Source organism: Melospiza melodia, assembly GCF_035770615.1.
Source record: "Melospiza melodia melodia isolate bMelMel2 chromosome 7 unlocalized genomic scaffold, bMelMel2.pri SUPER_7_unloc_1, whole genome shotgun sequence".
Lineage (NCBI taxonomy): Eukaryota > Metazoa > Chordata > Aves > Passeriformes > Passerellidae > Melospiza > Melospiza melodia.
In genome coordinates, this window is record NW_026948497.1 from 1,441,583 (window position 1) to 1,467,134 (window position 25,552).

The 25,552-nt window shown below is 52.8% G+C and overlaps 1 pseudogene; it reads left to right on the top strand.

Moving 5' to 3' along the window:
* The window catches only part of LOC134432722 (zinc finger protein 11-like), a 246,541-nt pseudogene that overhangs the window by 60,780 nt on the left and 160,209 nt on the right, over positions 1–25,552 (top strand).

The window sequence follows — 25,552 nt, forward strand, 5'->3', positions numbered from 1 at the left end:
GTACTGCAGGAGAGCGCCATCTCCCGGCGGCCCTTCCCATTGTTCTAATTCTTTGGCTAACTGATTCCCAAAGATCGTGGGCGAGTTAGACCAGCCTTGGGGCAACCGTGTCCAGGTAAGTTGGGTCTTCCTCCCCCTATCTACTGATTCCCACTCAAAGGCAAAAATCCTTTGACTCTCGGGGGCTAAGGGAAGGCAGAAGAATGCGTCTTTCAAATCTAATACGGTGAACCAGGCCAGGCTATCCTTTAGCCTAGTTAAAAGCGTATATGGATTAGCAACCACCGGGTGTAATGTCTTGGTTATTTCGTTTACTGCCCTCAGATCCTGAACGAGCCTATACGTTCCATTAGGTTTCTTTACTGGCAAGATCGGTGTATTAAAATCCGATTCACATTCTACCAATAACCCCAGTTCTAAAAACCTTTTGATTATGGGCTCAATTCCCTTTCTGTCTTCTATCCTCAGAGGGTATTGTTTTCTTACCACCGGTCTTGCCCCGACCTTAAGTTCGACAACAATCGGTGTCGCTCGTTTTGATTTTTCAGGTATATCCGTAGCCCATACTAATGGATAAGTCTTGCTCAGGATTCGCTCGAAGTTGTGGTTCTCAGGTTTGGGTTCCACACAACTGATTGTTAGGCTTAGGGCTGTAATCAGTTGTTCATCGTTTACTTGAAATTCTAATTTGTCTTTGTTGAACTTTATTATGGCTCCCAGGTTTTCCAATAGGTCTCTTCCCAATAAGGGCTTTGGCGAATTTGGTAAATACAGGAACTGATGAATTCCCATTTGTTTCCCAATTTTGTATTTAATGGGTTTCAAAAAGTAAGCTTTTTCTGGTTGGCCTGTTGCTCCCACAACTTGTACAAATTCATCACTTTTAGGTACCAATTCCTGATTTAAAACCGAAAAAGTTGCTCCCGTATCAATTAAAAAGCTCAATTCCTTTTTACCTTCCCCTAGCTCCATTTTAACCAGTGGGTCTGCTAGGGTACGGCCCACCGGTCCCCGTCATTCACTATCCTGATGTGTGGTGGTGGTAGTGGCCATAACCCTCAGTTGGGGACATTCTCGCCTCCAGTGCCCCATCTGTAGGCAGTGCGCACATTGATTTGGCCCTACCCTAGTGGGGTGGGGCTGGAGTCTTCCTCCCCTTCCCATTGGGTTGCCTCTACCCCTTCCTCGAGTTCCAGGTTCCGGGTAACCTATCTTTTGAGCTGCCACTGCTACAGCCACCACTCGAGCTATCCTCCTGTCTTCCTTTTTCTTCTCTTCTGCTTCTCTATTATTGTATACCTTCCATGCCTCGTTTAGCAGTATCTCTAGGTTTTTGTTTGCTGGATGCTCAAGCTTTTGTAACTTCTTCCTGATGTCTGGGTTACTCTGTCCCATCATTAACCCTAGCAAGTGCTGTTTCCCTTCTTCTGTTGCCGGGTCTAGGGGTGTGTATTCTCTCATTGCCGCCCTGAGTCTGTCCAAAAACTCCGATGGGGTCTCATCCTTTCCCTGCCTGATGTTATATAGCACTGACCAGTTGATAGCCTTACGGATTGCATTACGCAAGCCCATCGCTATCAGTTTCCTATACTGCACTAACCGTTGATAATGATCCGCGTTACCTGGGTCCCATTCTGGTTTACTGCTGGGAAAATTATCTTCTATTCTCCCCGGTAACACTCGAGCATGTTGTCTCCCTGTTTCCAACACAAGCTCCCTTTCTGTATCTGTCAGCTCCGACAGCATCACTTCTATATCCTCCCAATCAATATCTAAATTCTTCGCCATTAGTTCAAATCTCTTTGCTACTCCCTCCGGATTTCTCCTAAAATTTTTTGCTTCATCTCTCCAATTGTTCAAATCACTTGTCGAGAATGGCACCTTTACTCTAGTCTTTTCCCCTACCATTGGCATAATTTGTCGGAGAGGAGCTATCGTATGGTTCCCCTCCTCTCTTCGTTTTGCTTCCCCCCGTGCCACAGATCTGGTATAATACGAGTGACTGGTCCTTGCCCCGGGGTCCTCTTCCTGTGCCTCTATGTCCAATTCCTCATTTTCACTTCCTATCTCTATTACACAGTCCGTCCGATTCCCGTCCTGGGTCTGTCGTCCCCCTAATATCTGTCGACTCCTATCCTGCCCCGGGCTACTACCCCTCTCGTCCTCTGCTGCTTTCCCATCTCTTTTATCCTCTATCTGTATTATTATACTCAGTCTCTGCGAGTTGTTCTCTGTCTCCTTTTCGCATGTCACATTACCACTTCCCTTACTATATTTTAATTCAGAGACGTCGCCCCCCAATGAGTCGCTCTTGTCCCTAGCCTTTGGTGTGCTGGTTTCCATTCTGCAAGCACCAGTCCTTGGTGTGCTAGTTTCCATTCTACAGTCACCCCCATTTCTGGATGTGTTACTATCCCCATATGGACTGAGCTTGGGCGGGCTGCGTGTCTTCCCCCGGCTCTCTACTCCCGACGGACTGCCTTCTTCCCTTTCGAGTTCCAGTCTGGGTGGGCTGTCAGCATAGCTCCCCGACCCCTGTGGGCTATCTGGTCCCTGAGGGCTGCCCTTTCCCTTGCTAATCCCCGATTTTGATGGGCTACCCTCCTCCCAGCCGTTGTCTAGCTTCTGAGGGCTGCATCCAAACTTAGATTTCCACCACTGCTCCAATTCCTTTAGTGGGCTAGGATCCCCCTGTTCCTCTTTTGGTCTGGGAAGGGGTCCTTCCCGCCCTGGAGCGAATGGATGGTATTCCCACAAGCTTATTTCGCTCTCTTTTCCACTATCTCTCCTTGTTAACTTGAGACACTGCTGTCCAATACTGCATGCATCACAGCAACGGTCCTTTGACTTCGGACCCTTCTTATCTCTTTCCAAAGCCAATACTAGGGGGTCCTGAGGGGCTACATTAATTCCACATTCCTTTTGCCACTCAGGTTTATTCCTTAGGGTGAAAAACATGTCTGCGTATATTACCTCATCCCATTTATTGAGCCGCCGGAGGAAGAGCATAAGTTGTAAAATGGTATTATAATTAGTTGTTCCCTCCGGTAGCCATTTTTCTCCGTCATCCAGACGGTACAGGGGCCACCATTGTGTACAATACTTAAGAAGTGTCTTTTTACTTATGTTTCCCCCTGGAATCCCTCCCAGGTCCTTCCAGTGTTTTAGGATACATCCTAAGGGGGTTTTCATATTTATATCTTTACTCTGTTGGCTTCCCATGGCTATTCTCTATATTCGTGCTCTTTTCCACAAGTACTATATGCCAATATACCTTAACACTTCATTCACACAATTTCCATTCGCTTCGTCCAGGAAATGCGGATCGGAACTCCGCTCTCGTTTCGCAGCGATGCTGCGTCTCACTCACTCCACACACACACCCGTACAGTGAAAGGTTCCTACCTTATGGTCTTATGTCAGAACAGACTGTTTTACCGGGTTTGGTCACAAGAGGTCGCCGATAGACCGTGAAATACCGGGTTCTCGAGTTCATGCACATACATTTCCAATCTGTTTACATAGAAAGTAATAAAAGCGTCCCCTATAAGATTTTACAATGGACACATAAAGCAAACACATAAAACCACCAATTAACACATCTTTCTCCCGTTCTCAAAGAACAGTAGGCAATCTCCCATACAGCAAAACAAACCAAAGATACCAAGATAAACAAATACTCCTTCCAGCAGGACTTTAACCTGCGTTTTCTCTTTTCCTTGCTTTTTTTTTTTTTTTTTTTTCCTTTTTTTTTTTTTTTTTTTTTTTTTTTACGTTCACAAAACCAAATGCTGGGACTCTAACCCAGTAGCTGGGACTCTAACCCAGTAGCAGGATTTTAACCTGCGTCTTTATTTCTGGGACTCTAACCCAGTAGCAGGACTTTAACCTGCGTCTACGGGACTTTAACCCGTATTTATGGGACTTTAACCCGTATAATCAGAATGCTGGGACTCTAACCCAGTAGCTGGGACTCTAACCCAGTAGCAGGACTTTAACCTGCGTCTACGGGACTTTAACCCGTATTTACGGGACTTTAACCCGCGTTTACGGGACTTTAACCCGTATTTACGGGACTTTAACCCGTATAATCAGAATGCTGGGACTCTAACCCAGTAGCTGGGACTCTAACCCAGTAGCAGGACTTTAACCTGCGTCTACGGGACTTTAACCCGTATTTACGGGACTTTAACCCGCGTTTACGGGACTTTAACCCGTATTTACGGGACTTTAACCCGTATAATCAGGGATTTTTACCGAGGCGTCCCTCCGGCTTACCCTGCGAGCGGTCACGTCTGACCCTCGTTTTCCAAACAAAGCGCTTTATCCCAAAACCAACAAACAATTTAAATACCTCTTAAAGCCAATAGGCAATTAAAATACCTCTTTAATTGAGCAGGAGATGCAGCCAGCGTCCATCCGAGAGCACTGGTCCAGGGAAGGAGCTTCTCCCGACGAAAAGCCGTCAGGGGCGCCCAGAAGACCCCGGCCCCGGACCCGGCTCGGGAGAGGACCCTTAAGGCTTGGATCTCCTGTCTGGTGCCATATCTCCTGGCTGGCTCGCCAGAAATGATGCTGAATTTTGCCCCAAACAGGCAGAGTGACTGCCTAATCAGACTCAGCTTAAGTCAATTAAGCAGGAGGTATTTTTATTAACAACGCATCGGAGAAATCACAAAATGGATTTCTAAGTTCACATAGCAAAAGCAAGCCTTATATACAATTTTGGGTATAGGATTACATCAGATCAGATACATAATCATGCATATTCATATGGGGCGTGGTGTAGGCGGAGCGTGGGCGGAGCGTAGGTGGAGACATCTCTTTTGGGGAATCTTCAGGTGGTCGTTCCTGTTGCCTTCATCCTAGACGGGGTCTTTCCGATGAGTCTTCCTCTTTAAACTTTTGAACTCCTTTCCTAATTTGGTCAATTCCCGGTGTATTTGGCTTAGATCCCGTGGCTTGGCAAAACCCTTAGGGTCGTTTCAACATTGCTGGCTCTAAACCTGCTTAGCCCATTAGTTTCTCCTATACCTATCTCTTCCCCTGTCATGATGCTCTACCTCTTATCTAATTTGTTGCTCTGTTTTCCTAGTGCTGTGCTTTCTCCGTGTGTTCTAGTGCTAGGCCCTTCTTTACATGCCTCTCATTCCATGTTTTAACCCATTATTTCTGGAAGGCTATCTGCTTTAGGGCTTCAGGATCGCTTGGGAGCCTTGGTGTCCCCAACAACCCCCCAGTGTCCCCAAGGGGTCTCTTTTTCTCCCCTTCCCAGGCTTCGCTTGGAATCCTGCCCCTTTCCCACGCCTCATTGGTTTCACGCCAGGCCCCACCCAGTTTCGTTTCCTTATAGGCCCTGCCCCTTTCCCCGCCCCATTCCTTCTCTGTCAAGCTATGCCCACTTTTGTTTCCCTCCAGGCCCCGCCCCTTTCCCACACCCCCATTCCTTGCCCGCTTTTTCCCCCGCACTCCCCGATTTTCGCATCCCAGGCCACGCCCTCTCCCTTCCCCATTGGCCGCCGCTTATGGAGCTCCGCCCCTTTTCTACTCTCCCATTCCTCGCCTTTCCAATCCCCGCCCACTCCCCTCTCTGCCAGTCTCCATTGGCTGTCCCGCGGGGCCCCGCCTCCCCGTGGGCGTGACTACAAGCCCGATCAGCGTTGATTGACAGGCTCCGTTCAGCGGCGGCCCCACCGGGGCCCAACGCGGGGGCTTGGGGGGGCCGGGGAGGGGCTGGGGGCGTTTCAGGGGGGTTCAATCAATGGGGGGGTGCCGGGGGGGTCCTGGTGAGTGCGGGGGGGTCCCATGGATTGGGAGTCCTGGTGAGTGGGAGGGCAGTGAGGGGTGGGGGGTGGGGGTCGGGTCCCATGGATGGTGGTGTCGGTGTCCTGGCGCACTGGGGGGAGCTCATGGATCGGGGGGGTCCCAGCGCTTTGGGGGAATCAGTGAAGGGGGGGAGCAGTGAATGGGGGGCCTGGTAGATTGGGGGGGGGTCCTGGATGATAACGGGGCTGGGGGCAGAGGCAGGGACTCGAGGCACCATGAGGCGAACAATAAATCGGTAACACAGTGCACACATCAACGGATAGATTATGTTGTACCAGCAAGCAGCTGCAAGGGATTATCAGTCATCAGTATCAATATCAAGCGCCATAGCAAAATACTTGTGATCAATAACAACTATTGCAAAAGCCAATACAGGAATTGCAAAAGCCAATTATTGTATTGTCATTTATAACCCGGCTGCACTACAGCCATGGCGGAAAGCTGCCTCTGCTGAAGGCACCGAGGAGGCTCATTCACCCCCTGACCTGCTACCATGACCCTGCATGTCCCTGCAAGTCCCCAAAATGTCCCTGCGTGTCCCTGAGCATCCCAAGTGACAGTACCCCAGGAATTCCCATCAGGATTTGGGACAATTTCAAAGAAAATTCCCAGAAAATTCCCTAAATTTGTCTCAAATCCCATGTGGGGAGTAGAGAGGGGACAAGTGACACCAGTGATGTCCCCAATGATATCACTTTCCCCAGTGACATCACAGTGGTGACATCACTGTTCCCACAGCAGACTTGGGATGTCCTCGATGGCTCTTTGGCATTTCTCGGCCACCTCACGGTGGCTATGGTTATCAAGCCAAGGGTCATAACAGGAATCCCAGTAGATGCCCTCCATGTCCCCGAGTGTGTGCAGCAGGTGATCGTTGGCCAGGCGGGCGCTGGCATCCCACAGCCGCTCGGCCTCGGCCACCTTGGCCACCAAGGTCACACGGAAGTCGCGGGTCGGCTCATTTGTCCCCTTCAGGGCAGCTTCGATGTCCCGAACCCTGCGCCACAGCTCCCGGGGGAATGCAGTGGCTTTGTCACATGCGGCCACCAATTGCTCCAGCATCTCCAAGGCCGCCTCTGCCTGCTCTCTCATTGTGGTGGCCTCCTCCTCCTCCTCACTGCTGTCCACCTCGGCCCCTCCCATAGCAGCTTCTATGGCCACAGTGGTGCCCTCACCGGCGACCACGTCCCTGCAGGCATCCCGGAGCTCGGTGGCCTTCCCCAGCAGCTGGAACCAGCTGTCCACGAGTGTGGCCACCGACTTCCGCCAGGCCCTGGCCACCCTCGTCACCTGGGCCCAGGTGGTCCATGGGGTGCTCTCATAGGTGGCCAAGGCCTGGCCCAGGGAGGTGAGAGTGTACTTGCCCTCGAAGGTGACACCACGGTGCCACCAGGTGACGCCACCGTGGTCCAGGGTGTTCCGGAGGCGAGTGGCGAAGCCCTCCAGGTCTGCGTGCAGGCACTCTGGGGGCCCATCCAGCACCTCATCGATTTTTCCAGCGGGGCCGTGGTGTCTGCCACCTTGTTCAGGGTGGCCACCATGATGACCAGCGACTCCAGCAGGGATGGGAACAGCTGAGGAGGGGACAGGGGAGGTGTCAGGGACCTGGTGTCTCTTGTGGCCTCCTGCGGTGGTGCCTTTGTGCCCTCCCAGGGTCCCATTTGTCCCCTCCCTGGAGGGCTCTGCTGTCCCCTCTGTCCCTTTGTTACCCCCTCGTCCCCTCTGCCACACCCTGTCCCCCACTGTCCCCCCAACCCCACCACCCTCAGTCCCCTCCACCCCTCTGTCACATGCCCCCTTCCTGCCACATCCTCCTGTCCCCCTTGTGAGCCCCTCTCCCCTCCTGCCCCCCCACCACCTTGGTCCCCTCTGGCCCCCCCGGCCCCTCCCGCCACCCCCTGTGTCCCCTGTGTCCCCTCCCGCCCCCGCGCCGGGATTGTCGCACCTCACAGGGCTCCATGGCTGCTGGGGGAAATGCCGGGGACGCCTTGGAGACACTCTGGTGACACTTGGGTGACGCTCCGGGGGGTGAACACACCCGAGCGACAGTCAGAGATTCACCCGAATGGGGCGGCCGGGGGGATGGGGAGGGGCGAGGGAAAGGTGAGGTCACCCCCCAGCACCGCCCCCCCGCCGGCAGGGCCAGGGCGGGGTCCCCAATGTCCCGCTGATGTCCCCAACGAGACCCCAATGTCCCCTGAGTGTCCCCACATGGCCCTGATGTCTCCTCAGGGTCCTGAACAAGGCCCAAGTGTCCCCCCATATCCTGTTGGGGACACTGCGGGGACATCAGGGACCTTGTGGTGACCCAAAATGGGACAGGGGACGTCAAGTTGGCCCTGGTGTCTCCAAGGGAAGGACACGGGGGTGTCCCCAAAGTCCCCAATGTCCCTCAGGGTGTCCCCGTGCCCTGGCAGTGACAGTGTCACCCACGTGTCCCCACCCTGTCCCTACCTCTGCCCCGCCAGTGCCCCCTGGGCCACCTCCAGCCTCCGTGTCACCTCTTTGTGCCCTTCCCCCAGGGTCCCCAAGGCCACCACGATGTCCCAAAGCACCCGGGCAGCGCTGGGGAAGCCCTGTTCCCTTGTCCCCCATGGCGTCACCTCCCTGTCCCGGGTGACAGCAGCCACCAACGTCCCCAGCGCCAGCGTCACCTCCTCCAGCCTCCCCAGCACAACCGCGGTGACCTCGTTGGTGGCCATGGTGGCCTTGGCTCTTGCCCTGGTGGCCGCCACCCGCCGGGCGCGGTCATGCAGGCGCAGGGCCATGTCCCGCTGGTGGCCCCACTGGTGGCCAGGTGATGTTGCAATGTCCTCAGATCTTGCCAGGCCACCTTGCAGGACACAGCCACCATGGCCAGGGCCAGCAGCAGGTGACCATCCTCGGCCACCCACAGGGACACTGCAGGGACATGGGGACACTGGACAGGTGGCACCATGGACACGGCAGTGCCACCAGCCCAGTGCCACCTGTTCAATCCCCGTGTCCCTGTGCCACTGCCACCAGTCCTGTCCCAGTGTCCCCAGTTCCATCCCAGTGCCACCAGCCCAGTGCCACCAATTCCACTCCTGTGCCACCAGTTCTATCCCACTGTCACCACCCCAGTGTCCCTAAGGCTGTCCCAGTGCCACCACCCTTGTGTCATCATTCCAGTGCCACTAACCTGGTGGCCCCTGTTCCATTCCAGTGTCAGCAACCCAGTGCCACCAGTTCTGTCCCACTCTCAGCAGTATTTTGGGGGGTTTGGGGGATCCCAGGTGGAGCTTGGGGGCTCCCGGAGAGTTTGGGGAAATCCCAGATAAAGTTTGGAGGGTCCTGGGGGGGTTGGGGGGATCCTGGAAGGTTTGGAGGTCCCAGGTGAGGTTTTGGGGGTCCCAGGTGAGGTTTCCAGGGAATTGGGAAATCCCAGTTGAGAATTCCCAAAGATTTGGGGTTTCCCAGGTGAGAACACTGGCCGGGGGTTCAGGGGGGCTGAGGGGCTCAGGCCTGGGAGCATTTTGGGGGCTTCAATCAATGGGGAGGGCCTGGGGGTGCCGAGGGGGAGGTGTGGTGAGTGTGTGGGGGGCTCTCATGGATTTGATGCCTCAGGTTTTAGCTTTTCTATTTTTCAGATTCTGTGCTGCTTTACTCTGTGGGTCTGGGCTTCATATTAAGCGATGCTGAGCTCTGTTCACAGAGCAGGGAGACAAAACAATTCCTTTCTAGCTGTGAACCCAAGGACAAATAATCCAAACTTCAGGCCCAAGAGCATAAACAACGGGCACTGAAGAGCGAAAAACAAGAAGGATGGGACTTCATCATCTAAAGACATAATTGGACAATTAACTCCAATATGCAAATGGAGCAGAACTTATAAAAGTGACAGACCTCGTGACCAGCCGTCCATTTTGTGGCCATTTTGGTTCATCTTGGGCATAGCCCTGGCTGGGCTCTTGTTCTGCCCAAGGTGTATCCATGGAGGCCTTTTAACAAATGCCTGCTTTATTGTGTAACCGTGTCTGGCCTCTGTTCTAGGTCAGCCTTGTGAAGGCCTCAGTTTGTGGCGAGCACGAAGGGAGCCGAGGCACCTGGGCAGGGCTGGAGCAGAGGCAGAGGAAGGTGCAGCTGCTGCCCCCAGCCCGCGGCACTGGCGGGGCCCAGGTGCAGGGCAGAGGGTGTGGGAGGCCGAGAAGCTCGGGAGGAGCGAGAGAGGCGTGAGCGGCTGCAGGGGCGCTGTGTTTATTGGGTGAGCGCGGTGGGAAGGGGCGTTTTGTGCTCGGGGGCGCAGCGGGTGCGGGGCTCGCTGTGCCCCGGGCCGGGGAGGGCGGGCGCTGTGAGCAGCGGGGTTGGATTGCGGGCCTGGGCTTGGCCTGGGGCCGGCAGTGCTGGAGCAGGGATCGTTCCCGCACCGCCGCTCCGGAGCGCCGCAATCAGAATCTCGCTCTTTCTCTCTCTCGCTGGTTCTTTTAATTTCTACTCAGAACTGTTAAAATTCCGTGTGTATATTCTGCTGCGAGTGCTGTAGTGATAATATCCCGAGAGACAGTCCCCTAAGTTTAGCACTGAGTAACCCACGCTGCAGCACTTGGAGGGGGCTGTGCCCCGTGGGATGGACTCAGCTTGGAGAAGTTCCTGGAGAAGTCTCCGGTGGGAGAGAGCCCAGGGTGCAGCAGGGGAACGACTCCTGCCCCTGAGCAGAGGGAGAAGCCCCGGGGCATGAACTGAGCCTGGCCCCATTCCCTGTCTGCGGCACTGCTGGGGTGGGAGGTGCAGCTGGAAGGAGGGAGGCGTGGGGGAAAGCTGCATTTACGGGTCTTCACTTATTTTTTATTATCCTGCTCTGAGTTTTTGGAGTTTTCTGTCAGAAATCTCTCCCTTCACCCACTCATCCATACGTTTTGATTTCCCACAAAAGTTTTCCCTTTTTGTGGGAAATCAAAGCGATGCACTGATGCTCCTAATTAGGGGTAGGAGAAGTGAGGCTCCAGGGCTTCCCGCTCAGCAAGCACAGACAGCAGCACCTGTCCTTGTGCCCTGCAGCTGGAGCCCTGGTTCCTTGCCAGGGGCTGTTTGGGTGGGCTCTCCCCTGCTGAGGAGGGCAATGCCTCTGCCAGGTGCTTGTGGCCGAGCCTGTGCCCTCAGTGCTGGGGCCTGCTTGGGCCCTGGGGTTGATCTCTCAGGGGCTGTAGGAACAGTGTCCTGGCCTTTGCCTTCAGCTTGGCCTTTTGCTGCTCCCTTCTTGCATTCACCTGCTGTGCCTTTGTGCCCAAGTACTGCAGGGCCTTCTTGTGCCCCTCCTGCAGCCCCCTCAGTGCCTGTGGGTGCTTGTCTTGCTTTACAAGAGAGGTGTCTGCTCGGGAAGGCAGAAAAAGCCTCTCTTGGAATGGAGAATGCAAACCCCTCCCTCTACATTTTTAGACTAGTGAAATGAAGGGGCTCTCAGGCAAAGATATGGGAATAGGAATACCAGTTCTTTACTAGTGTGTATAATAAAGCAAACAAACACCAACAGCTGCGGCACTGACAGCAAACAGAGCCCGGACCCAGTCCCGGCCTTTGGGCTGTGGTGCTTTGCCCTTGGGTGCAGTTCCGGGCATGGCCGGCAGGGGCACTGGTGGCTCCCGCGGGGCAGGGCAGCACATCCCTCCCATGGGAACCTCTCTGAACAGAAATAGAGCAATCCCTTCATCTAACTCTTTCACTTTTTTACCTTCTACTACCTTTCTCTCATGTTTTGAGAAGGAATTTAGAGAGGGCTGCCTTTTAACTGAGCTCCTAGTGTTTTGATAAGGTGCTTCCTCTAGAGAGAGACAGAGTTTCCTTGAACAGCCAGAGTTGTGGTTACTGAGGGGACGTAACTCAGAGCAGGATTGGGGTCAGGGGAGGATATCCCGCCGAGGCTTGGTGGGAGTGTGGGCAGGGTCTGCTGCTGGAATCGCCAGAGGGGGATCTTCCTGTGGAGCCCGAGCCGGAGCATGGGTAGCCCCCACATGGCTGATGGTGGCGGATCCGGCAGCTGCCGGCAGAGCAAAGGCAGGTGGGAGAGCCCGGCAGCAGAGGCGGTGCCCAGCGCAGGTGGCACGGGCAGGGCAGCCGGGGATGGGATGGCTGGGAAACCCCCTGGGTGCGGTGGGTGCGGTGACCTCGGAGCAGGCGGCAGGACAGAGCAACCCCCATCCTCCCCAGCATGGCTGGCAGAGCAGCCGCGGGCCAGGCAGTAGGAGCAGGGCACACAAATTGAGCGACAGCGCCGGGGCAGGTGGAGCTGCCCTGGGCACTGAGGCCGCACCTGGGATGGAAACCGGGGCAGGCGGAGCTGAGGCGGGCAGCGAGCCGGGACCCGGGACAGGCGCCTGGGCCGCGAACGGAGGGGGCAAGACCTGCAGAGGATCCCACTCTTTTTCTGATTTTTCCTCCTGCTTGCCTCCCTCTCACTTCCTCTTTTCCTTTTCTTGTTTTTTCTCGGATGTTTCTGATAATTTAGAGATTTGTATTCTCCTGAAATCTCCCGTCTAACATATGGCATATTCTCTTTCTTCTAGATTAAATGGGTTTTTTTTTACAAATAAATCCAGAGCCTAGCAAATCTAAACTTCTGCTTTGATGCTTTGAAATGGTTGATGAGCTAACTCATGACATCCTAATGTCGTTTTTCTCATCACCTTTTTATTTATCCTTTGCAAATTAAGCATCTTTCAATTACTTGCTTTGCTACTCCAAAATCACATTACACCTGTAGTTCCTTAAAAAATGATCACATAAAGCTTGAGTACCCCAGTGGGTTTTCTGATGCATGTCTTCTAATATTTTTCTAATAAGCACATTTTATTAAGTAATTGTCTTCCATCAAGAAGTTTCCATTTTCCTGATTTATCTTGCTCACTTCCTCTCTTGTTTAATTCTTTTTTCTTGGCTTCCTTAAACCTTGGAATTTCCAGTTTTTCCTCATTTGGAGTTAATGTTAACATAACTCTTTCAACTCCATTTTCTGCTGCATCCTGAGCTTTGTGATCTGCCAAATTATTTCCTCTTCTTTCCGCGGTCTTTCCCTTTTGGAGTTCCATTACATGTACTATATGTTGCCTTCTGGATCAAGGCAGGCGACCTGGTTCTGAGGAACAGCTCGACGGCCCACTCTCCCGGGCCGTTCGGGCCAATGACATACGCAGACACCAATGTGGTGGACGGTCAAATGGCGTTTATTACTTCTTCTCATGGGGTCCTATAGTCTTAGGGGTCTCTACGTCAAAAGGGGGTTTGTCCTTCTTATCTGTGGTTAGTAGGGAATGGAAAAGTACTGGGTAAGGAATGGAAAGTTGCTGACTTTACTGTTAGTGGGGCCACATTCCTATTGTTACTTGGGCCACATTCCTATGTTAATTTCTTATCTATGAGGGTCTTATCTACGGGAAACAGAGGGTCCTGGCTTTCCGTAACATCGCGGCAACTTCCGCAGTGCCTCTTCCCTAACTACCACATCTCCCCCCCGCTTTTCACAAATGAATGAGGTGGTCATATACATAGGTACTAAAATGAGGTATAAGGTTGTAACTTGACCAGGGAAAGGGGTTTTGGGAAACCTGAGTAAGCTTTTGCCAGAAGAGTTTGGAAAATCTTGTGACTGGCAGTGTTCTCTGGTTGAATTCCCTGGTTGAATTCACAGCAATTGTCATCGGTCTAAGAACAGGATGTTGGTCCGTTCCAGGCGGCTCTGAACGAACGAGACCAACTTGTTCAGCAGGCATGGTCCGAAGGTAACTGTTAGAAACAGCATTGCCAATGGACCTATCAGGGCAGAAATCAGAGTGGTTAGCCAAGGTGGTTGATTGAACCAGGACTCGTACCAGCCCTGTTGGGCTTCCCTGTCTTTCTGTGTCTAGGCCAGTCGGTTCCGGAGTTCTGCCATGGAGTCTCTCACTACTCCTGTGTGGTCTGCATAGAAACCCTTTCAAAGCGGCACACAGGCCCCCTTGCTGCATGAACAGGAGGTCCAGGCCTCGCCTGTTCGGCAAGACCTCTTCTGAGAGTGTGGAGACTGACTTCTCTAGAAAGGAGATGGATTTCTCGATCTTTTGCAGGTCCTCATCAATGGTCTGTTGCAGCTGGGACAGTCCTTGGTGCTGGGTCGCTAGGGCTGACACACCCGTGGCCGTTCCGGCTGCTCCCAGGCTGAGCAGCATTGCGATAGTTATACCTGTCATTATTTCTCTTTTGTGGATCCGACAGGGTCCCTCAAGAAGATGGTACATCTCTTCGTCTGAGTGGTACAGGACTCTAGGAACAATCAGAACTTGGACACAGAAGTCGTTAGAGTCATCGAATTTGGGAAGGAACACACAAGGACTCACTCCGGATCGCTGGCAAACCCACATCCCCGATGTTGATGGGACTGCCCACTTATTGTTTTTCCTGTTAGGCCTGACAATTTTGGTGCAGACGTTGCCTTCCCGCTTGGCTAGGGTTCCACTGCCAAAGCATCTGCCTCGGCCTGTGACTTGACTCAGGGTGATTCCTTTGTGAGGGGTATCCCATCTGCACTGGTGAGGGGCGTCGGCTGTGGAATAACTGAAGGGAGTGTTTAAAGCGACTCCTTCGTAAAAGGGGGGTTTGACATCGTAACAAAGCCAGCAGGATTCGGTTAGGTTAGGGTTGGATTCGTTCAGGGATACAAAGGTAGCTTCTAACATACGAAGGATTTGGTCTGAGTCTGACTCGGTTAAGCGGCTCATCTGAAAGGTTTCCGCTTGACCGGTCGGGACATTGCTGACACCTGTGGGTAAGGTTTTGGGGTGGGTTATGTTTCTCCCTTTCGGCACGCTTTTAATCGGTTTGTTGGGTCCGACCGCTCGGGGTGCCGACGGTTGGAGCCTGATAATTTGCACGTTCACCCTCTCTTTTGACCCTTGAAGGACCACTGTCCACATTTTGCCTGTGGCCCAGCTAGGGTGATCTGGCTGCAAGACTGTCATGTTGTAATCAGTGCATGCCCAAAATCTAGGGATTTCAAGTTGGTTTCGATGGAAGTTTCCGTGAGAGAAGAAGGGTGTTTTGCAGCCGCTGGGTGCCCAGGTGAACTGTAAGAATTTGTCTGGCTCTTGTGGATCCCACCCAGGCCCCGATGGTCAGGCATCTGTAACTATGGTTTCGCAGCCCCAGTGCCCACAATGTCCCCACCCTGGGTGATTGAAGTAGCTTTTCCCAGGGTTTGAAGCTGGGCACCAGTAGGATAGGTACGAGTGTGTGACGTGTGGGGAATAGGGGTTTACCCTTGGCTGTCCTGGAAACCGGTCGGTGATGCGGAGCACGAAGGATGGGGTGTTTGGTGTGGTGATTTCTTTGAGTGCTTTGCCACTACTAAGGTGTCGCATGATCCACCTGAATGGCCGATGGGGGTAGTGGTCTGGGCTGGCTTGCCCTCTGGCGACAAGCCCCAACAGCAAAATCACACAGAAACACCCTTGGTGCTTGGGTCTCACCTGTGTGGTTCTCTCGGGCGCTGCCTGATGGCTTGGTGGTCTGTCACTTTCGTCTGGAACCGGGATGTACGCGTCACGAGGACATCCCACGAGCAGGTCCTGTAAACAAAGACTCGCAATTCTCGTCAGTCTCATTCTGCTCGCTATGAAGGTCCGGTTTAATCGACTTAAGTGGACACCACCTGATTTTGCCGTCCTTTTTGACAGCCGCGTACCCTCGCCCCGTGAGCATCAGCCTCAAGCCCCGTTCCCACTCGCCTAGCTCAGTGCTAGCAAAGCGGTTGCCAGCATACGTGCCTGATCTCCTGGGGGAATGGCATTGGCAAAGCCCTCTGCTTTTGCCAACACTTCTAGCTTGGTTTTCAGGGTCTGGTTTGCTCTCTCAACTATGGCCTGTCGGGTACTGTTATATGGGATGCCTTGCACTAACATGATGCCCCATTTCGAGGCGGATTCCTGTACTTGTTTAGAGGTGAAATTGGAGCCGTTGTCAGTTTTGATCTGTTTGGGGATACCAAGCCAAGCCATGGCTGTCAGCCAGTGCTGAATTGTGGTCTTGGAGTTTGCTTTGGAGTACTGTGTGGCTATGATCGTTCCGCTATAAGTGTCCACTGTCACTGCAAGCCATGTTTGGGGCTTCAGCAGTTGACATAAGGTGAAGTCTGACTGCCAGATTACTGAGGGCTTGAGACCTCTCGGGTTGACCCCGCAGGTCCAAAGGGGTGACTTCTGGCAATGAGGGCAGGTGGCTACCACATGTTTCGCGTCCGCCGTCGGGATTCCGCATCTCTTCGCCAGTGCTTTGACTCCGATGTGGAGTGACTCGTGCAGTTGATGGGCTTCCTGCAACATCCAGACACCTTTCGCTGCGGCGTCCCCTTTGTCATTGCCGATCTGGAAGTAACCTTTGACTGGGTTGTGGCTGTTGATGTGGATGACTGACACGGTGCCCTGTCGCGAGGAAAGTGCTTCTTCCAGCATTAGGGCTGCTGCTGATGTTGACACTCCTGGTCCTGCCATGGCTAGGCACAGCCTTGCCATGAATATAGAGTCTGTTACGATGTTGAGGTGTTCGTCTTGGAAGAGTCCGCACGCCAAAACCACTTCTGCTGCCTCCAGCTGTTGCACCGACAGTGTGGGGTCACACGCTTTGACGCAGTGCCATTGGTCTCCTGCCTGCCACACTGCTGCTGCGGTTGAAGTCGTGGAGGAAGCGTCTGTGAAGACCGTTGGTCCTGGCTGCGGTCTGTCCTTGACTTTCGGTGGCATGTCCATGTCGACTACGGTCAGCAGCTGAGTCCAGGGTGGTCTGGAGGAGTAGGAGATTTTTCCTCCGAAGCCGGAAAGAGCAAGGGCCAGGTACTCCGATATTGTGGCTGACTCCGAGGTCGGCTGCTTGCGAAACGGAAGGTGGATGCTTGTCGGCTCTGTCCCTAGGTGTTTCAAGGCGAGTCTCCTGCCTTTCATGATGAGGCTGGCGATGCATTCGATTCCTGGGGAAAATGCACGAGCGGGTCTTCTGAGGACCACCCATTGGATCGGTCCAGCCTTTTCAGCGAGTCCTTGAGCCAGTGCTCCCACTCCCCCCTTCGGTGTAGAGTGGACGCACAGGTCCAGTGGCATGGCTGGGTTCCACCTGGCAAGTGTGCCAGTTACATTTGGTTTTCGATGAAGTCGAGGGAGCTCGTTGCTTGCGGCGTCAGCTCTTCGGGTTCCCTGGGGTGCTTTCCTTTCAGGAGGTCGTACAGAGGGTCCATGACCTCGGGAGGAATCAGGACGATGTTGTGAAGCCACTGCTGCGATCCCACCAGGTGCTGCACGTCGTGGAGCGTCTCAACGTCTCGGTTGATCTTCATCTCGGGGAGTGTCTCGTAGGAGCTTGTAATTCTTACTCTCAGGAAGGTCATGCAGGGTGCTCTCTTGATCTTTGTGCTCACGATCTCGAAGCCGTTGGCCTGAAGGGTCTCCGTGATTGTGGACACCAGGTGATCCACTTGGCTTGTCGATGGTGCTGCGACCAGGATGTCGTCCATGTACTGAATGATAGTTGCGTCGGGATGGGAGTGTCGGACCGGCATCAGTGCTTTGTCTACGGTGATTTGGCATATGGTCGGGCTGTTGACCAGGCCTTGTGGAAGCACTCTCCATTGGAAGCGAAGGTTGGGCGGCTCGCCGTTCCGAAACGCCACGGAAAAGGCGAATCGTTCTCTGTCCTCAGGGTGCAGGGGTATTGAAAAGAAACCGTCCTTGATATCCAGTACTGCGCACGGCTGCCCTGCGGGGATGGCTGAGTTCGTGTGTAGCAGTGTCTGGACTGGACCTATGGGTCGGATCGTCCTGTTCACTTCTCTCAGGTCGTGGACGAGACGATAACCTTCTCCGGACCTTTTGGGGATCACGAATACAGGGGTGTTCCATAGGCTGATGGAGGGTTCTATGTGACCCTTTTACAGTTCGCGGTTGACCAGTTCCAGCAAGGCTGCCCTTCGAGGCTCTGTCAGGGGCCCCTGCTCAACCCATACAGGGTCTGATGATTTCCAAGTCAATTTGATTGGCAGCGGGGGGTGCACGGCAGTGGCCTTCATGATAAATTTGTAATCCGAAATCCGAGCATGGAAAAGACGTCCTGTTTCCTCGAGGCCGCGATGCTTGGAGTGAGGGTGCTGCCAGGGAAGGTTGTGCCGGCTGGGGACAGCTCTCTGAGTTGCTGCCCTTCCCCGGAAGCCTGGGCTAACGCGGTCGTCCTGCTATTCCTGCTTAAATACAGTCCGCCCCGCCCCATCAAAAAGCATGCGGCTTATTTGCGTAATATCAAAAGTGAGCAGATCGTTATTGCTAGAATGGTCATCCTCAAGAGTGGGTACTACAGCTGAGTTGATCCCTATTTCTGAAATCGCTTTGGCTTCTTTTGGGTTAACTGGGGTGGGTATATGCCCTTTGTTGATTACCCCGCGCTCCGGCAACCCTCCCCGGGAAAGCATGCATGGAGGCTGCCGGTGCCCGATCCCCACAGTCTGCTTTTATTTTTCTCCAATTGGTGAGTTTGTGTTGCGATTGTTTCCCGATATTGTTTAAAGCTTTATTCGGTTTCGCTCGAAACCGCATTAATTCTGCTCTCCCGGTTTCTGAGTCCCAGCCGGGCTCGGTCGGCTCTTCTGAGCTGTCTGAGCAGCTGTTACTTGACTCTGAGGCGGAAGCTGACTGCCGGTACACTTCCGGCGCTCCGTGCCATTTTGTGCGGCTTCGACCTTGCTCCTCTCTTTGGGGGTGGTGCTGCTCCCTCCCCCTGGGCTCCCCCCGCATCCTGCCGGGGGAGGTCCTTACCCTATAAGAACCTAATTTGAATAGAGCGCTCTGATTGGTTTTGCACTCTACCACGGGGGCCGCCCCGTCTCCCCGCTCGCCTGCGCATGCGTTATTAAGCAGGCTGACTCTGTTTCCGCCCCCCGCCTCCTCCCTTCTGCCCTCGCCATGTGGTTCGGCGCCATTTTTAAATGCACATGCCGGGGGCGAGTTTTTACCGATCCCGGTGGGGTCCGACAATCCGGCCTCGTTCCGCACCTCCTCTGCTGGTCCCTGCCAGAAGCATCGCGCACGCTGCTCTGCTTCTTTCGCTGGACCGGCGACCGGCGGGGAAGAGATGGATAGAGAAACCGCGGATTTTTCGGACGGTTCCGCGGGGGGGCTAGGACCCGGCGGGCTCTGCGGGAAGGTCTGGGGGTCCCCTGGGGGTCCTGGGGGGTCTCCTGGGGGCTCCGGGGGGGTCTGGGCTCGGGCTCGGGAAGGGGTGGAACGAGCCCGGCCCCCGCATATTCCCGCCTTCAATCCGATCGCTCTCAGAGACGGTTTGCGTCGCGGCCCCCAGCCCCGGCTTTGATGTAGCTAATAAACGTATACACGCAGCTTCCAGCGTCTCCTGTTCTTCTAACGTCTTGCGTAGGGCCTCTTCTACTTTCCCCCATGCTTTGAGGATTTTACCACTGCCTGCAGACTTTGAGTCCTGTGCTGAGGCGGCAGTGCGCTTCTCCCGCGCTTCCGAATATAATATATTTACCGGACATTCGATCGTCCCCAGCTCTAGGAGCCTTGCAATAGCAAGATTAGAATTCCTGAGCTCACCTTTAATTCCCCATTGCTGATGAGCCTGACTTACGACCTTCGCTGTGGATTCCATTGTCCACGTGGGTCCGAGGGCGTCCCCTCTGCTGTGGTCAGACCTGCTGCCGCAGCCGCCGTCCTCTTTCCAGGAGTATATCCGTTCCCCGGGCGCAGATCGCTTCCCGGGTTTCCGGCAGCAAAATGTTGCCTTCTGGATCAAGGCAGGCGACCTGGTTCTGAGGAACAGCTCGACGGCCCACTCTCCCGGGCCGTTCGGGCCAATGACATACGCAGACACCAATGTGGTGGACGGTCAAACAGTGTTTATTACTACTTCTCATGGGGTCTTATAGTCTTAGGGGTCTCTACGTCAAAAGGGGGTTTGTCCTTCTTATCTGTGGTTAGTAGGGAATGGAAAAGTACTGGGTAAGGAATGGAAAGTTGCTGACTTTACTGTTAGTGGGGCCACATTCCTATTGTTACTTGGGCCACATTCCTATGTTAGTTTCTTATCTATGAGTAACTGAGGGTCTTATCTACGGGAAACAGAGGGTCCTGGCTTTCCGTAACATCGTGACAACTTCCGCAGCGCCTCTTCCCTAACTACCACAACTATAGCTATCTCTTTTAGTTGATTGTAATACCTCTAAAATTAGTTCCTCATGTACTAATCCTTTTCTTCTTGAATTAAGTAATCTTTTTCCTTTCCGAATTTTTTAAAGGTATGTACTACTCTAAAGGTATACCTTGAATCAGTATATATAGTTCATTTTTTTTGTGTTAAATATTCTAGTGCTCTTTTTAAAGTATATAATTCACAAGTTTGAGCTTACTAGTTTAAGGTTAATTTCCCTTTTTCCATAGTTTGCACGTTTTTCCCATCAACTTTTACATACCCTGTATTTTCTCCATTTGCAAGGATTTGTATCTCTGTTAGCTGACATAACTCCCAAAGGACTATTTTTTTTTCTTTTTTTTTCCCCTGTATCCAACTTACTGGTTTTCTGTCTCATTTTTTCAAGATCTTATCTATTCATCTTCTGCCTCTGTTTTTCCCTTTCACTAACAAACTAAATACCACTTTTCTTTCAACTACACACACAAAAATAAAAAACTTTTTTCTCACACTACTTTCAGTACAATACACCTCCCTCCAAGGAGATATAGTGAAGCTTAAAATGGACAATCCACATTACCTTTACTTTCATTCATTTACATTCACTCACTTTTATTTCTCATTCACTTCCACACATTCTTTCCCACCCTCAGGACACAGAGTGGATCCCTGTTGACAGAGAATCAGGGGTCCCTGTGGCCCCCCCTCACCTTGGGGTGGCCTCTGGGTCTCAGTATCTCCGGGCCTCCTGGGAGGGCCCTGACTCTGCTGCCTCCAGTGCCGTTCACCTGTGAGGCTTGCTGTGAGGCTGATTTGTGTGTCACTCACACTCTTTAGCCACGGCCCCCTCACATGCCCGGGGGACAATGGCCTGTTTGTAGGTCACCTATACCTTATGCCACAGCCCCCACACGCCCAGGAGAACAATGGCTTATTTGTGGGTCACACACTCCTCTTTCCACAGCCCCCCTTCCCACCCGCCCGGGAAGCTGAGGCAGATTTTGTGTGTGACTCACTCTCACACACAACAAGACCACAATAAGGTATCTTTTGTTATAAATGATGAAATCGAGAGCCAAACTTATAAGAAAATTTAGCAAAGTTTTAATAATTTGTCTGTGCATCTGAAGTTCAGTTGTCAAAACCACCACAGCCAAGGGTCAGCGTCGAGCCTGGGTTCAGTGCTGGGTGAACACGGATCTGACCTCTGAATGTCAGAGTCTCCCCCTGTTCACAAATGCTGCCTGACGCAGCGAGTTCTTTTACAGTTTATTCTGGTCAAGGCAGAGATGACCAAATGTTCTTTGTGTCTCTTCCCATGCATAATTGTGTCTTTACCTGAACAGAGGTGGAAAAAGACTCAGTCCAGGTGTCTGATGTTGTCAATAGACTCCGGGGAAGTCAGCATTCACATGCATCAGGGTGGCGCTGTGGATCATCTTGGTAGCTGTATAATCGTCGAGGCAATAATCACTCTTGGCTGGACCTGGTGACCCGGGGAAGCCAGTGATTATCGCCCTGGAAGCTTCTATTCTTTCATTAAAAACCCCGATGTTTATCTCAACCAAATCCAGGAACTAGATGTATATGAATGAGACACTGCTCCCTGCCAGGATGGTCAAAAGACATAGTGTGGAGTTTACAATATTTTATACATTAATATCATGAATTATCTCTACCACATACTACATTTTCACATCACCTATTACAAGTTTAGGTGTTTCTTGCCAGTCCCTGTGCTCTTGGATATCCCTCAACCCAGTTGTGCTGCCCAATCCCAGATGTTCTTGAGCATATCCTCAATCCGGCAGAATTTTGCTCAACCGTGGATGCTCTTGGAATGTTAATTCCTCAACCCAGCGGGTTTTAATTCTGGATGTTCTTGGGCACTCTTATGCCTCAAACCAGCAGAATTTCTAGGGTTCCCTTTTGTACCATTTCCTAGTGGATTTGGCTCGAAAACTCCTCTGCTCCCTTGCTCCGTGGGGTCCAGCCCCTCTCTGAGACCCAGTCCCAGTTACCCCGGGGGATTCTCTTACTCCTGTTATCACTCGCTGCGTCTCTTTACTGGCTGCTTCCCTCGAGGAAAGTTGGAAATGCAGCGTGGGAGACTCCAGCACTCACTTGGCAGGACTGGGACAACCAGCCCTCTTCTCATTCACAGCCCAGAGCAGAGAATGAGGGGAGAAGGGAGCCCGGGAGCCCAAAAAGCCCCGGCATCCCGAAATGGGGAGAGTGAAGAGCGGGGAGCTTTTGGCATTGCTGGGACTGCCAGCAGCCTGGGCAGGGCGGGCACTGAGGAGAAGGGGGACCCCCAATCCAAGCGTGACCCCAAGCAGCTGGGACAGGGGGATCCCCCTGAACACCAGAGGGCAGGGACCAGGGATGGGGAACTCCTGGGAGGCTTTTTCAGAACTGAATCTGGGTGTTTGGGAGGTTTTTCTGGAGCCCAGGTGGCCAGTGACTTGTAGAGATGGACTTGGGCAGAGGGACCTTCAAACTCAATGTGTGTTGGGGAAGATGAAACAGGAAAGCCTTATAAATATGATTGTCTGGCAAAAGATTTTGTGAACATAAAAAGTATAAGGAAGATGGAAATGAAAGCAAGCTCTGAGATACCTCAGTTAGTGAACAACTGGAAAACAATGGTGTGGCCCAACTGAAGGTAATCCCCTTTTGATGAAACAATTCCCTCTGCTTGCAGACAGATCCAAGGGTCAGAGCAGACCCTACTAGCTCAGCAGAAGGGGTCAAAAGAGGAGATTTTAGGGTTTAAGTGTAACACAGTATGGTGATGTAATGATTTTTACAGGCTGTATGTAAATGTTATAGGATTTGTATCTTGCACTAGATTGGTTAGTGAGAAATAGAATATTCAACGCAGAAGAAGATTGATTGTATTGTAACAGGAACCTTACTCTCATACGCTCTTCCCCTCTTACTCTGTTACCCTCTCACCCTCTCTACCCCTCTCTTCTCTTGGGCCTGCTCCGAGCTGTGCCTGGCAGCTCCAAGCAGGGCCCTGCACCCAGGCCCTTTGCAATAAACCGCAAGTTCCATGACCTGGCTGCAGAGATCTCTCATCTCCATCCGTCCCGACCATCCTACCCCCCAGTGCTCCTACAAACGCTCTCATCCCTTGTTTTCCCCAAACCAGGATTTCCCATTGCCAAGGCCTGGGAGTCTGCGAGGAAGAGGAAGATGCCCCGGGACACTGAGGCAGGTGAGGAGGAAGTCAGTGCCCCTTTCCCCTCTGTGCTGCTCCATCTCCCAGCCTAGCACAGCCCCGGCTGCAGCTCAGCTCTGGGGGGATCTCCTTGCCCTTGCCTGTGGCACGGAAGCAAATCCCATCCTGTCCTTGTCCTTCCTCCCTCAGAGCAGGAGCTGAGCATGGAGAGCAGGGAGGACAAATGCCCGCGGCAGAACCTGGAGGAAGAGGCTGTTTTGAGGGGCTCCACGGCGCAGGAAGCCAATGGGGAGGAAAAGCCCCGGAGATGCTGCACGAGGAGGGGCTGCAAACGCAGCTGGCGGGGATCTGAGGGGGAAAGAGCCCTGCCTGGGCTGGGAAGGCGGCCGGAGACGGAGCCAGAGCTCGGAGCTGGTGCTCCATGAGCAGCTCCATGATGGGGAGAAGCCCCACACATACGAGGAGTGTGGGAAGAGCTTCAGGTGGAGCTCTGACCTGATTGTGCACCAGAGGATCCACACTGGGGAGTAGCCCTATGAGTGTGGGGAGTGTGGGAAGAGCTTCAGCCGGAGCTCCCACTTGATAAGGCACCAGAGGATCCACACTGGAGAAAGGCCGTACAAGTGTTCCGTGTCGCAGACATTTCTTCACAGAAATCCTTTCTTTTGGATTTCTGCGTCTTCTGGAGGCCAGAGGCCTCAGAAGGGAAGGTAAACAACTATTATCAGCTGCTGTGGAATGTAATGGGATGCACCTTGATTGGCTCATTTTCTATGTTTAGAATTAAGGGCCAATCACAAAGTGTAAGCCAGGGACTCAGTCCTTGGACAAAACTTTGTTATAGATTCTTTCTATCTGTTCTAGCCTAGCCTAGCAGCTCTGCAAAACCTCTCTCTACATATTCTATTTAGCATAGTCTTAATGTATTATATGATATCTCAATAAATAAGCCTTCTGATTCAAGAAACAAGATTCACCGTCTCTCTCTCACCAGCTGCGACCCACACAGGCGCAGTAATAGTTCCGAGTGTGGGATGTGCTTCAGCCAAAGCTCCAGCCTGATCCTGCACCAGAGGACCTACACTGGGGAGAGGCCATAGGAATGTTCCAAGTGTCGGAAGAGGTTTAAGACCAGCACCCATCTCCTCCAGCACTATCGGATTCACACAGAGGAGAGGCCCTTCCAATGCCCCGACTGCGGGAAGGGATTCAAGGATAACTCCACCCTCATCACCCACCGACACATCCACACAGGGGAGAGGCTCTACGAGTGTGATAAATGCAGGAAGAGGTTTCAGACCAGCTCCTGTCTCCTCCTGCACTATCGGATTCACACAGAGGAGAGGCCCTTACGCTGTCCCGACTGTGCTAAGGGATTCAAGCACAACTGCAACTTCATCAGGCACCGGTGCATCCACACTGGGGAGAGGCCCTACGAGTGTCCCCAGTGTGGGAAGAGCTTCTCCAGGAGCTTTCACTTGACCCAACACCAACGGAGGCACTGGTAAGGGAAGCCCTGTGAGTGCCCCGAGTGCAGGCAGAGCTCGTGCGCTGCTCCAGCTCCATCCCCCACTGGAGGAGGCACTTTAGGCACAGCCCAGGTGAGCCACATTCCTTGTGATCCATGTTGAGAACACACCTGGCTGCTTCTACTTTTAATTTCACCTTAATATTTTTCTATTCTCCATCTCTTTGCGCTGCAGAAGCCAAGAGGAATGGATCTGTCACCTCCAAACCACTCAAATCGCAGTGAAAACAGCTCAATCTTACCCCAAAAAGAGCTCAAACCCACCTCAAAAAACTCAATCCCATGCCAAACTCACTCGATTCCGTAGCATCAGGCTGAGATGAAGTTGGGAAATGATTTAGAGTCATGGGATCTCAATTAGAGTAGTGGGATGGAGATTGTGTGGGGCTGGGTGTGTGGGATGTATTTGACAGCAAATAAAACTCTGAGACTTACTGATTTCTCTCCCGTTCATGTTCAGTCTGTTGCAGTTCTGTTTGCAGAGTGCCGCCTTCTCAGCTCATTGTCTTGGTGTCCCCTTTTCTGTCCTGCCTCTCTTTGCCTGCTCTGTTTCTCTCTCAGTGTCTCCATGGTGGACCCATGGACCACCAGAGACCCTGCCCTGATTTAATTGACCCAGGCACCACCAGAGACCCTCCCTATATTTAATTGCCTCAGGGACCACCCAAAACCCTCCCCTGATTTATTGCCCCAGTGACCACCAAAGACCCTCCCCTGATTTAATTGACCCCTCCCCTGATTTAATTGACGCCTGCCACCAAAGACCCTCCCCTGATTTAGTTGACCTTTCCCTGTTTTAATTCCCCTCCCCTGATTTAATTGACCCCTTCCCTGATTTAGCT